This window comes from Tupaia chinensis, unplaced genomic scaffold (assembly GCF_000334495.1).
Source record: "Tupaia chinensis unplaced genomic scaffold, TupChi_1.0 Scaffold000154_1, whole genome shotgun sequence".
Lineage (NCBI taxonomy): Eukaryota > Metazoa > Chordata > Mammalia > Scandentia > Tupaiidae > Tupaia > Tupaia belangeri.
Window position 1 is genome coordinate 3740313 of NW_006159625.1, and position 13002 is coordinate 3753314.

Consider the following 13002-nt stretch of genomic DNA (forward strand, 5'->3'; position numbering starts at 1 on the left):
TAACAATTCCCATAATGCTTTGTCACAGGACAGGCGGTTCCTTAGGAGGTACAGGCAGGCACTGCTACTTGTACCTGTCACCTGGCAGCCAAAGGGCTGGTTTCCTGTTAACTACCCACCTAACACATATCCAGGTCTGCTGGGACTGTGCACATCAGGTCTGACTGCACGGAAAGTAGCTCCGATTGTGTTGAGAGATGTGAGGCCCTGTTGTTTTCCCGCACTGGTTTTTGCCTGCAGTTTCACACGATTCTGCTTTTCATACCAAGCCACGGGGATCCAAGAGTTGAACAGTAATGATATGCAGACTATTTTTAGTTTCGTCCAATCACTTCTGGAGCATACTTCCTCAGTGTATGACAGGAAAGGGAAATAGACATGAAACTTCATGCTTAGGAGACAAGAACTTGAGCAATGCTCTCCTTGCCGTTATACATCACTTTTGCAGCATTTTTCTAGGGCCATAACACAAAGCGCGTTTTGAAACTACTACCAATTAAAGTTTCGAACTGAATGTGTGAGCTGGTTGGGAGCCAAATTGCTCCACCATTTTATTTAGGAGACCAGGGTATCTATTCATTTCTCAAACATTATTAGAGACAGAACTCTTAGGTGATTAGTTCTAGGCAGTGGACACAGGAGAATAAGATTCTGATTCTCTAGGAATTTCCAGTCCTTTTTTTTTTTTTTTCAGTTTTTGTTATAGGGTGCACGCACTCTCTGGAGAGACAGAGAGAGAGAAAATGAACAATCACTCCCTATGGGGAATGGCCATGCCACAAGCTCTTCTCTGTTCTCCTCTTGGGATTTTGGGTACATATGCACACCTGCCCAGCGTGTTTTTCAAGCAGCCAGGTCCAGGTTTCAGTCATAAAGTCAGCTATGTGAGATCCAGCTTGCCTTAACCATCACACCATCAGCTGGCCCAAACTTCCAGTCTTAGTAGGGAAGAGAATTACAGATGACCATGCTGTGTGGTATATGCTGCAGGAGAAAGAAGCACAATTAAGTAACTTTCTAAGGTTCTCCATTAAATCAATGATGTCACCAAATCTGAGGAGAGCAAACTCCCTGATGTAACTTGCCCTAACACATATTTATCTGAAGTTGTCCACTTCACATTGAGGATCAGCCCCGGCCTGCTAGGAACCTACTGACTGTGAATGTAGCAAGACACCAAGATGAAAAGAAGCTGACTGCAGCCACCACCACCAATGACAAAACCAAGGTAAGAAGCCCAACAGCTGCTGTGAGGATAGAGTGAGGAAAATGGCACCTGAAACGAGGAGCTAGTTTTGAGACAGGTCATGTAGGACTGGACTGTGAAAGCTCTTATACATATAATAGAGGAAGGTTTTGTTTTTGTGTTTTGTTTTGTTTTTAGCCATAGGACACATGCATTGCCCAGAGAGAGACAGTGAAATGAAAAGTGAGAAATTACTCCCCAGGGAGAGATGGCCATACTGCAATCTCTTCTCCTTTATTCTCTTGAGATTTTGAGCACACATGCCTGGTATAGTTTTCAAACCACTAGGTCCAGGACTTGAACCATGGTCAGCCATGTGGGCGTTCAGTGCCTTAACCATTACACCACCTGCTGGTCCTGAGGAGGGTTTTTTTTGGAGGGAAGTGGTTGCCATTTTGTTCACATATGTACTTTAAGCTCCGGTGAATGAATTTTAATTAAAAATTTGATTTGTAAATATTTCATCATTAACCTGCATGGTTCTTATTTTATTCCTTTGAACCCTAGTTATACTCCTTTAGCCTCATAGCATCTACTCTAATGTATTTATCTTTAGGCATGTGTGCATATTATATTATTTCATGTATATAAAAAGTATTTTATGTGAAAATGACTTTACAGAAATAATGTGATATAAACCCTGTTCCCTTGTTTTTCGTTTACTGCTAGGTTCCTAACATCTGTCATGTTGCTCTGTAACTTCCGGTAGTTGTTTCTCAGTGCTGTTTAGTGTTCCATAGTGCACACTTGCCACATTTTGCTAATCTCTTTCTCCAGTGGTAAGTACCTAGGCTGTCTCTATCATCCAGGTACCCCGAGCAATCCCTTAGTGAACGAACATCCTTATGGGTCTATGGGAGAATGTCCTTGAAGTATATTGTCTAGAGTGTTTCGCAGGTCATAGGGCATGTGCACGCTTAATCTCAACAAATGCCAGGTTGCTTTCCTGGTAGTGGTACCAGTTGACACTGTCTCATTTCCTCAGGGTTACATCTGCTACATTCTCAGCTGCACTATCTCCTTTCTGATAGTGCTCATTCTTAGAAGGCTAGAGTAGATGCAATCAATAGGCTCTCAGACTCTTCACTTCATGAGAGCCATGATAAAGTACATGCTTCAGAAGACTTAGGCTGGGCCAACAAGGTGGCATGGTAGTTAAGGTGTCTGGATCCTACATGGCTGGCTGCATAGTTCAAGTCCCGACCCAGAGGTTTGAAAAACATGCCAGGCTGTGTGTCCAAACCTGAGAGGAGAATGGAGGAGAAGGGACTGCAGCATGGTTATGCCCCCTGGGGAATGCTTTCTCATTTTCTCTGTCTCTGTCTCTGGCAAGTATATACTCCCTATAGCAATTTTTTTTTTTAGAGAGAGATTTTTGCTATAGGGCATGTGCACTCACTAGAGGGAAAGAAAGCAAAAAATCACTCCCCAGAGGGGATGACCATGCCACAATTCCTTCTCCTCCATTCTCCTCTCGGGATTTGGGGCATGCATGGGCATACACCTGGCATGAGATTTAAGTCGGCAGGTCTGGACTTGAACCATGGTCAGCTACGTGGGAGTTCAGCGATGTAACCATTATGCCATCAGCTAGTCCTACTCTCTAGCAAATTGAAAAAAAAAAAAAAGAATGAATGCTCTCACTCACAAAACCAATAGATGAAACTTGTATTCTCTGAGATGTTTGTGGAATATCATTATTACAAAGAATTTTTTCTGCATATATTTTTCTTGCACAAATGTCCCATTCAATCTTTGCTCCTGCCCTCACACCTCACCCCATGTTTGGTTAGTTTGTACTGACTTAGTCTAAAGCATCATTTGGCTTGGCCATGCCAATCTTCACCATGGCCTAGTGGTGGTAGGTAGGGAAGGGGGTGATGAGTAGAGATGCAAGACCAGAGTGTCCTGCCAAGCAGAAGCCTGGCCTCCAGTAAATGAGCTGTGCCTCCCTCCCCATCTTCAGCTGTCATTCTTCTTGGGTCAGAGGGATGAGTAAACTACTATTTTTTTTTCCACAAGCTTTTTTTTTTTCTGAAAACTATTTTTTTTTCTTTTTTTAATTAATTAATTTACATTCATTCCCTAAGCATCATTACATGACACAAAATGTGATTTCTCATCCAGAATATACTGCATAGTGGCTTAACCATGCATGTTATTATCATCAATAGTTTTCCATTTCTAATTTCATATATATGCATATATTTTTTTTATCCCTATGTCTGACCCTCTGCCCTTTCCCACCCTCCTTCCACACTATCTCTGGTGTCTACAGTTGTTTTCCATTCCTTTTACCCCCACATTTTCTTAAATAACTACTTTCAATAGCAAGTTCAGCTGGTAATTTCAAGACAAGCAGTTTTAACTTGAATAACTCAGAGAAATGCTAAGGAACTTTGCTTAAAGCTTAAAGCCAGGCAATAGGTTAGAATTCTGTTCAAATAATAGGTACATGAATCTATCGACAGCTCAAGACAGGACAAAAATTCTTAAAATCGGAAAAAAAAGCCTAGAAGAAAATCAGCAATGTTTTAGTCAAAAGTCATAAAATGCTATTTCACCAGTTTAGTCTCATGTACTTAATCTATTTTCTGTTGTGGTTCGATCTTCCTGATTAAACTCTGGGATATAATATTCAACTCCAGACTTGTCCCTACAATTAAGTTGACCATTTTCTTAGTTTTTGAACTCTTATTGCTATGTGTCTGTATTTAGTTTTCCTGGTATAGCACTCCCTTGCAAACTTCCTGGAGATCTGGTCTGGTGCCAGTAAATTTTTTCAAGTTTTGTTTATCTGAGAATGTTCTTGTCTTTTCTTCCCTTATGAAGGATAATCTTGCCGGGTACTGTATTATTGGTTGAAATTGCTTTTCCCATAAAACTTTGAATATATTTTCCCATTCTTTCCTCACTTACATTGTTTCCAATGAGAGGTCGGCTGTTAGCCTGATGGAATATCCTCTGTAGGTAACTTGCCGTTTCTCTCTTGCCAATCTTAGTATTTTGTATTTGTGGTTTTGGTCAATCTGGCTATAATGTGTCTTGGAGAAGATCTTCTTGGGTTGATTCTATTTGGGGTCCTTTGCATTTCTTGGGACTGAATCTTTGAATGCCTCTCTAGGTTTGGAAAGTTTTCTTCCAGGATTTCATGAAATAGATTATCAATGCCCTTAAGAGTCTCTTTGCCTTCTGGGATACCAATTATCTGGATGTTTGATGGTATCTAGTATTTCTTGTATATTATTCTCATTTCTTTGGGCAATTTTCTCAGTCTTTGTGATGGATTTTTCTAGGCCAGCAATTTTCTTTTCTATGTCTGAGATTCTACTTTCTGTATGATCTAGTCTGCTTTTAATACTTTCAAGGGAGATTTTGACTTCCTGTATTATAGCCTTCATCTCTAACAGGTCGATTTGATTCTTTTTAAAAGTGTGTAATTCCTTGGGGCCCACAGGTGATGTGGTGGTTAAAGATGCTGGACTCCCACATGGCCAATTGCGGTTCAAGTTCTGGTCCAGGTGGCTTGCTTTCTCACTTTCTCTTTCCATCCCTCTCTGATCAAATTAAAATAAAGTTAAATAAAATCATTCTTTTTAAAAAAATGTAATTCCTCTTTTAGATCTTGCAAGAATTTCCTTACCTCCTAGAACTCATCAGCTCCTTTCTGCTGCCTCTTCTGCAGTTCATTGTCTCTCTTCTCTTCCATCTCTGTTAGTTTCATCATTATGAATATTCTAAATTCTTTATCAGACATTTCCACGATTTCCATTGAACTGTCTGTGGATGAAAAGGAGTTATTTTTTTTTCCTCAAAGAAGAGGTATTTTCCTGCTTTCCCATATTTCTTGTGACCTTGTGGTGATTTCTAGTCACCTGATGGATGGTGTGTTTCTTCCTAATTCTTGAAATTCAACCTGAGTGTTCAGGAGTGTGCAGAAGAAGGTGATCTGGAATCTCTTTGCATTCCATTTTTATCCCTTTGTACAGCAGATTCATTGGATATTGAGAAATATGTTAACCCTAGTAGTATTTGGATGTTTGGCTTTGGTTCTATTAGGTCCATCTAGAAACACAGTGAATGGAAACTGAGGAATAGATTGATGAGATAAAAGAAAAATAAAAGGAAACAGAGAGAGAGAAAAAACAGAGAGAAAAAGAAGGAAAGAGAGTAAAAAACAACCAAAAAATTTATTAAAAAAAAAAAGCAAAAAATTAAAAAATACACAGTGTGCTCATGCACTGAGCGAAATCACTAGTTCTCAGGAGCTAGGGAGGAATCTTCTTCTGAAGGCCTGCCCCTTGCCTCTCCTGGATATGGGAGGGGGAAAGGGGATTATTAGCAAGATAAAGGTGGTGCTGAAAGGCAAGAGAATACTTTACCTTAAAAATTTTTTAAAAAGAAAAATTACAAAAAAATGAGAAGACAGAGATAGAGGCAGAGAGAGAAAGAGACAGAAGGCTAGAAGGGCTCCCTACCACTTAAGTTTTGGGGCTGGAGGCTGAATTATCAGTAGAAAATCTTCATTTCTCTTTTTTCCCTGAAATCACGTGGGGTGAGTAAACTATTAAAGTGACAATAAGTAATAACAATGAACATTCATTGAGTATTTAGACCCTTGCTACTCAAAGTATGGTCCTCAGAGCAGCAGCTTAGGAATCACCAGGGCTAAAGTGTGTGCAGAAGTGCAGAATCTTGGTGCCTAACCCAGACCTACTGAATCAGAATCTGTTTTTAGCAAGATTCCTAAGGGATTCTATGCACATTCGAATTTGAGAAGCACTGTTTCAGTCTGCCAGATATTTCCACAGATTGTCTTATTTAAACTCTTCCCAACACCTCTGATTTCCTTGGGTATAGTTGTTCTGTAACTTCCATGTTACGGTGGAGGAAACTGAGGCTCAGCAGGTTAAAATGTCTAGTCCAAGAGTACTCAGAAGAGCTCTGTGCAAACAGATGTTCAGACCCTAGAACTGTCCCCAAGGTCATATTTTGTTTATATCCCCTTCTCCTCATGCCCCATCTTCCTCTCCTCTGAAAGGAAACCACCCAGGCAGAGCTCATTTCTGAGCGGAAGAGTAGCCCATCAGAGGTGTAGGCCCCCAGTCTCCTGGTGCTCAGGGATGCAGATTGCCTGCTTGAGGCCAAGAAGCACTCACTGCTGTTCAACCTCAAGACCTCTCCTCTCCTTTCATTGCACATTTGAGTTAGGAGGGTGCTGTGACCTGAATGTTTGTGTCCCCCAAAATTTGTATGTTGAAATTCTAACCTCTAAGGATGATATTAAGGCAGTGGGGCCATTGGGGATGAGTAGGTCATACTGGCTGTGGGATTAGTGCCTTTATGAAATAGGCTCAAGAGAGCTCATTCATTCCTCCCTTCCACCATGCAAGGACACAATACAGCCAAGAAGACACCATCTGTGTGAAAGCAGGTCCTCACAAGAGACTGATTGTTAACATCCCCGCTTCCAGAACTGTGGGAAATAAACTACCCAGTTTATAATGTTTTGTTACAGAAGCTTGAATGGTCTAAGAAAGACAATGAGATCGTCCTTGAGCCTAGGGTGGGTGGAGGTATTAGTGGGTCCCTCCTTTGAGTGAAGTTTACCAGATTCAATTTGTTCTTCTTAAAAGCAGGTTAAGCAAGTGAAATAAATTGGAACCTGTAAACTTGGATATGAAAAAAAATTAGCATCTTCATTTTCACTAACTTGTACCCAAACCTTAGCACTTTCTTCACTATAACTACAGGGAACAAACCACAATAGGAGGGGCAGAACCTGTGACTGTCACTAATAGAAATCACAGGTATTGAGACCAGCAGATGGTATAATGGGTACATTGCTGGACTCCCACATAGTCAACAGTGGTTTAAGTCACGGATCTGGTGACTTAAAACTCACTGAGTGTGCGTGCGTGCATGTTCAAAATACCAAGAGGAGAATGGAGGAGAAGGAACTGTGGCATGGCCATCTCCCTGGGAGTGATTTCTTGCTTTCTCTCTGTCTCTGTCTCTCCAGTGAGTGCATGCACCCCATAGCAAAAATCTCTATTAAAAAACTTAAGAAATAAAAAATAAATCACAGGTATTTCCATATTGCATACAACTGTTACACACCTTGAAATCCCATTTACACTCATCACTACTTCAGTGTTACTTGTTTTTTTTTTTTAATTATTTTATTTTTATTTATTTATTTTATTTTTTTTTTAAATTTGACCAGAGAGAGACAGAGGTTGAGAGTGAGAGAGAGAGGAAGTGGGAAAGCAAGCCACCAGATTCAGGACTTGAATCCTGGTGGGCCATGTGGGAGTGTCCAGCACCTTAATCACCACGCCACCTGCTGGTCCCTCAGTGTTACTTGTTATTAGATCCACAGATTTTATTAAATTTGATAATAAGGAACATTACAGTATTAAATTACCATTTTATTTTTGGCATTTTAACTGCACATCAACATAATGGTGTCCTTTTGTAATCTCATGAATTTCATTTTATTAATTTAAAAATTCTGGGGAGGGACCAGCAGTTAGCATAATGGCTATGTCACTGGACTCCCATGTGGTCGACCGCGATTTGAGTCCTGGACCTGGTGGCTTAAACTCACTCTGGGTGCGGGTGTGTGCCTGCCCAAGATCCTGAGAGGAGAATGGAGGAGAAGGGATTGCGGCATGGCCATTTTCCCTGGAGGGGGAGTTCTTGCTCTCTGTCTCTCTGTCTCTGTCTGAGCCCACCCCCCCCAGAACAAAAACCTCCCCCAAAAAAAAAAAAAAAAAAAAAAAAATCTGGGGAGTTCATAGACTTAAATTGTAAAAGGATTATTTCAGGTTCCAGAACCTTCATCACATCCTCCAGTCTAGCAGTTGTCTTGGGTTGGTTTGGGGCACCCCCATATTTGTTTGATATCTGTTACCAGCAGCAGCATAGCCCTTAAAACCAAAAGGGTCTATGTTCTTGTCTTCAGAAGTGAAGGGAAGGATTTCCTGAGATGGCTGCACCCTATTGCACAACCAGGCTTGGGGAGAACAGGGGCTGAGGAACCCTAAGGGAGAACGAGCATGACCCTACACTTCCAGAACATTCAAAAGATTTCAAAAAAAAGCTGTGTGTTAGCTAGCCAATGGTGTGGTGGTTGAGGCAGCTGGATCCCACATGCAGACTGCAAGGTTTGAATCCTAGACCCAGCAACTTCAGAAACTCACCAGGCATGTGTGCCTGTGTGACCAAAATCCCAAGAGAATGGAGAAGCATAGCCGTCCTCCTGAGGGGAGGGTGCTTTCTCACTTTCTCTCTCTCTGTCGTCCTTTCTCTCTCTGGTGAGCACATGTGCCTCGTAATAATAATAATAATAATAATAATAACAGGCCATGTGCTGGACAGAAGGACCATCAACTATAGCTATCACTGGTTACTCTTGTACAACTTTATACTATAATTCTATTTACATATGTATTTCTTTAACTTGTCAGAGGACATGTATGCTTGCCAAAGAGCGAGACAGAGAGACAGAGAGAAAGGGGAGAGAGGGAGAAAGCAGCCCCCAACAGGGCATGGTCACACTGCAAGCCTTTCTCTTTCTTTTCTCCATGCTGGGATTTTGGGCATGCACACATGTGCCCTTGGCATGTTTACAAGCCACTGGATCCGGAACTTGAGCTGCGGTCTAGCATGTGGGATCTCACTCCCTCAACCACCATGGAGCCAGCACTATATTATAATTTTGATTACAATCTACAAGCTGAAAGACGTTCAACCTCCAAAAAGGAATACCTCTTCTCTCATAACACGACACTAGTTGAGATTATTAGGATTCTGAAGTCTGAACTGGTAAAAGGTAGTCACTGGGGGCTGGCAGGTGGCACGGTGTTAAGGGTGCTGGACTCCCACATGGTCGACTATGGTTTGAGTTCCAGACCTGGTGGCTTGCTTTCGCACTTCCTCTCTCTCTCTTACTCTGTCCCTCTCTGGTCAAATTAAAATAAATAAATAATAAAATAAATAAAGTTAAATAAAATAATTTTTTAGTTAGTCACTGAGACTTTTCAGAGAAAACAGAAGCTCATACTTTCAAGCAGGCTGTAAGAATTCTATCTTTGTAACTATTGATGGGCAGAGAGATATTCATGAAAAAGTTTCTTAAAAAGCAGATTACAAAATAGCATATTTTATAATCCATGGAGAAGAGGAAGTTGGAAGGCAGGGCAGAGAGAAACGACTCTGAAATACACTAAAAAGTTAACAGTGGCTAATCCTGGGTAGTGGTATTGCAGGGTATTTTTATCTTCTTATTCCTTTTTGTACTTTTTAAAGAATTATTTAATTTAATTATTTAATTAATGATTTAATTTAATTATTTAATTTATTATTTTTTAAATTTGACCAGAGACAGAGAAAGAAGGGGGAGAAAGTGAGAAAGCAAGTCAGCAGGTCTGGGATTCAAACTGCGGTTGGTCATGTGGGAGCCCAGCACCTTAACCACCATGCTACCTGCCAGCCCTTCCTTTTTGTATTTTTATATGATCATCATGTTTTACTTTTGTTAAAAAAAAAAAAAGGAAATACAGCTTTTTTTTTTAATCAAAATTTTCCCCTAATGATATTTTACTGCTACTTGGAACCTTGAAGGACCACTTAAACATTTAACTGGCTTCTCACCTCTGGGGGAGATAAAAAGAACAGAATGGAGAGTGGAGAAATTTCACTTCTTTCCCAATACCCCCTAACGTGAAGTGTCATACCATGGATCACCTAGTGGGTCAGATTAGCACCCCCACATTCTACAGACCCAAGCACCAGCTGGTGCGTGGCAGGCCCTCGATCAAGGTGAACTCCCTGCCCTCCTATTACACATCTACTTCTGTCTCAGCGCGCTCAGTTAGCGCTTGGTGGAGATGTGGGATATTTTTCTTCCAGATCGCCATACTCCCTGTTTCTTTGAGTTAAAAAAAATTTGTTTTTTACTCTTTCCAATTTTTCTTCTTTTTCTGCTTTATTAGTTTTATCAGTTACTGGGGTTTTCTCCCAAGTATTCTAGATCTTTTTTTACTTATTAATTTTAATTATTTATACATTTAATTGCTACACATCATTTAGATTGTAAAGGCACTGTACCCAGCATGATATACACCTCAGTCCAGCCCAGTTGAGAATACTATACACATCCTCATCAACAAGTAATAAACTATATCTGTGTCCCACAAATATCTTACCTCTCTATTTTTTCCCCCAAATTTTCTTTCCTATGCTCTTCCCCTTAACACTATGCAATTTTTCCACTTTAGCTCTAATGTCCATAACAATTTTTAATGCTTGCATGTCCTCCAGTCTTTCAGTCTCTGCCATAGAGTGTGGAGAGTCAGTATATGTTAAGTGGAGACATACAGTGTCTAGATATTTTTTTTTTAAATGTACTTCTATAAAATGAGTATTTGGAAAACTATGGCTGTCACTGCAGAGCTGAAACACACCCTCCCAATTTTACAGTGAACTTCGGAAGTTGTAGCAAGCCACCTCCAAGCCCAGGGATATCCTACAGACAGATGTTGGGGTAGGGGACGGTAGGTGGAGGGGAAACAGGAAGGCCTCCTCCGCTGAGCTTCTATTTATTGTTTCTGGTTCTGGGGGTCAGGGCTTGGGGAGACGGCTCATCTCTGCTGTGTGTAGTCTCAGCTGGACTCACATGACTGTGGCTGGAGGGATCCAGGTGGCCTTCCTCCCAGCCTGTACTCTGGGTCCTGGCTGTTGGTTTGAGTTTCTTAGTCTCTACCGCATGGCTAACTCTCCTTCCAATATTCTCTCATTCCTCAGTAATTGATCTGAGTCCTCTGAATATTGGCTGGTTTCCAAGACAGTAGAAGGGAAACTTCAAAGTCTCCTTAAGACTGAGGCAGGAAGTCCCACAGCACCACTCTGGATTCTACGGGTCAAAGCAAGTCACAGGCCAGGCCAACCCAGAATCTACGGGTCGGGAAACAGACTTCACCTCCTGACACAGAAATGGCAAAGTCAGGGTGGAAAAGACTACTGGGGGGCCAGGGGTGTTTGTGAGCACCCTTAGAAACAATTTACCTGACATACAGAGTTCAAGATTTTTTTTTTTTAATTAACGAGTTTCAATGCTATGGTGATTACAATATAATAAGGGAAATAACTAATAATGCTGACCGGTCAGAGGGGAGTTTTTTTTCCCCCTAACCTGATACTTTCATTGACTGAATCAGCCCTTGTTCCCTTCTGTCTCCTCTTCAAGTCACAGTAGGCCAGAAACTCCTGAGTTCGGTATCTAAGAAAGAAATCCTTGCAGTGTCAGCCTTTGCCCATATTTCTCCATACGTCTGCTCCTTTCTGTCTCCTTCTCGTCTGCCTTCAGGTCCCCAGCATCCCCCCACCCCACCCCTATTCTCTGCCTGAGTTATTTTCTTTTCTCTGGTTCTTTACTTCTCCTAGGGGAGCTCATCCACTTCATTGGCTCCACTGACTTCAACTACTACCTATCCCTTGCCAACTCACAGATTTTCATCTCTAGCCCACATCTTTCTCTCCTGAACTCTAGACCTGAAATTGCAACTTCCTTCTGAATCTTTCTTTTCTTTTTCTGGAGAAGTTTTGCTATAGGGCACACGCGCTTGCCAGAAAGAGAGACAGAAAGTGAGAAATCACCCCCCAGGGTGGATGGCCACGCTGCAATCCCTTCTCCATTCTCCTCTTAGCATCTTGGGCACGCACACACATGCGCCTGGCTTGAGTTTAAGCCACTGGGTTCGGGACTCAAACCACGGTCAACTACATGGGAGTCCAGCAACATAGCCATTACTCCAACTGCTGGTCCCACCTTCTGAATCTTTCCACTTGAGTATTCCACAGGTAACCCCACCTTTGCATGTCCTAGACCAGTTTGATATTTTCTCCCTTTCCACCAAAACCTGTTCTCGCTCTGTGGCCCCTTCATTGAGCAACGGTGTCCTGTTTTTTCCTGTTTCTTCCAGAGAATCAAGGCGAGAACCTGGCAGTCTCCTTCATACCTCTTGTTTTTCATGTCCACTCTAAATCACCAAATTCTGCTTGCTCTTGGCATCTCTCTTCCATCCTCTCCATGCTTGCCACCAGCTGCCTAGTTTATCCCAGCATCCTCTGCTGTGTTACTGCAGAAGCCTTCTCACTGGGGTTAGACCCCCTTCTCTGGTCCATTCTCACACTGGGCCACAATGAGCTTCCTTTCCCATTTCTTGCTAAAACCTGTCAATATGTCCCTATTGTCTTTAGGATAAAAGGTCCACTCCTGCATTCCTCTGCATGGCGTGTAAAGTTCCTTTGTGTTCTGCACTGCTTTCCTTAACAGCCTCAGCTCCTTTTCCCGTCCTTCAAATCTATGATCCAGATGATTCAGAGCATGCTGAATCCCCAGTGCTCTCTCGGATCTCTACCTCCACTGGCTTCCCTTCCTACACCTTCCTGGAATCCTCTGTGCACACCCTTCTCTTAGCATTTACCAGATTACCCTAATGGCTGGATCATTTACTTACTTCTCCCACTAACCAGAAGCTCCTTCAACATAGGAATTGTGTCAGCATTCATGTAGTGCCTGTCAGGTAGTGAGCCAATGAATGAATAGCAATGAGACCCATTGATTCAAGAGCAAAGAGAAGGTGACTGGTGGGTATGATGTGTTCTGAAGACTGTAACTGAAGTGAGGGATCTTTACATGCCAGCCCCTGTCCCAATTCCTTCATTGTTTGCTCTAAAGAGAAACCAGC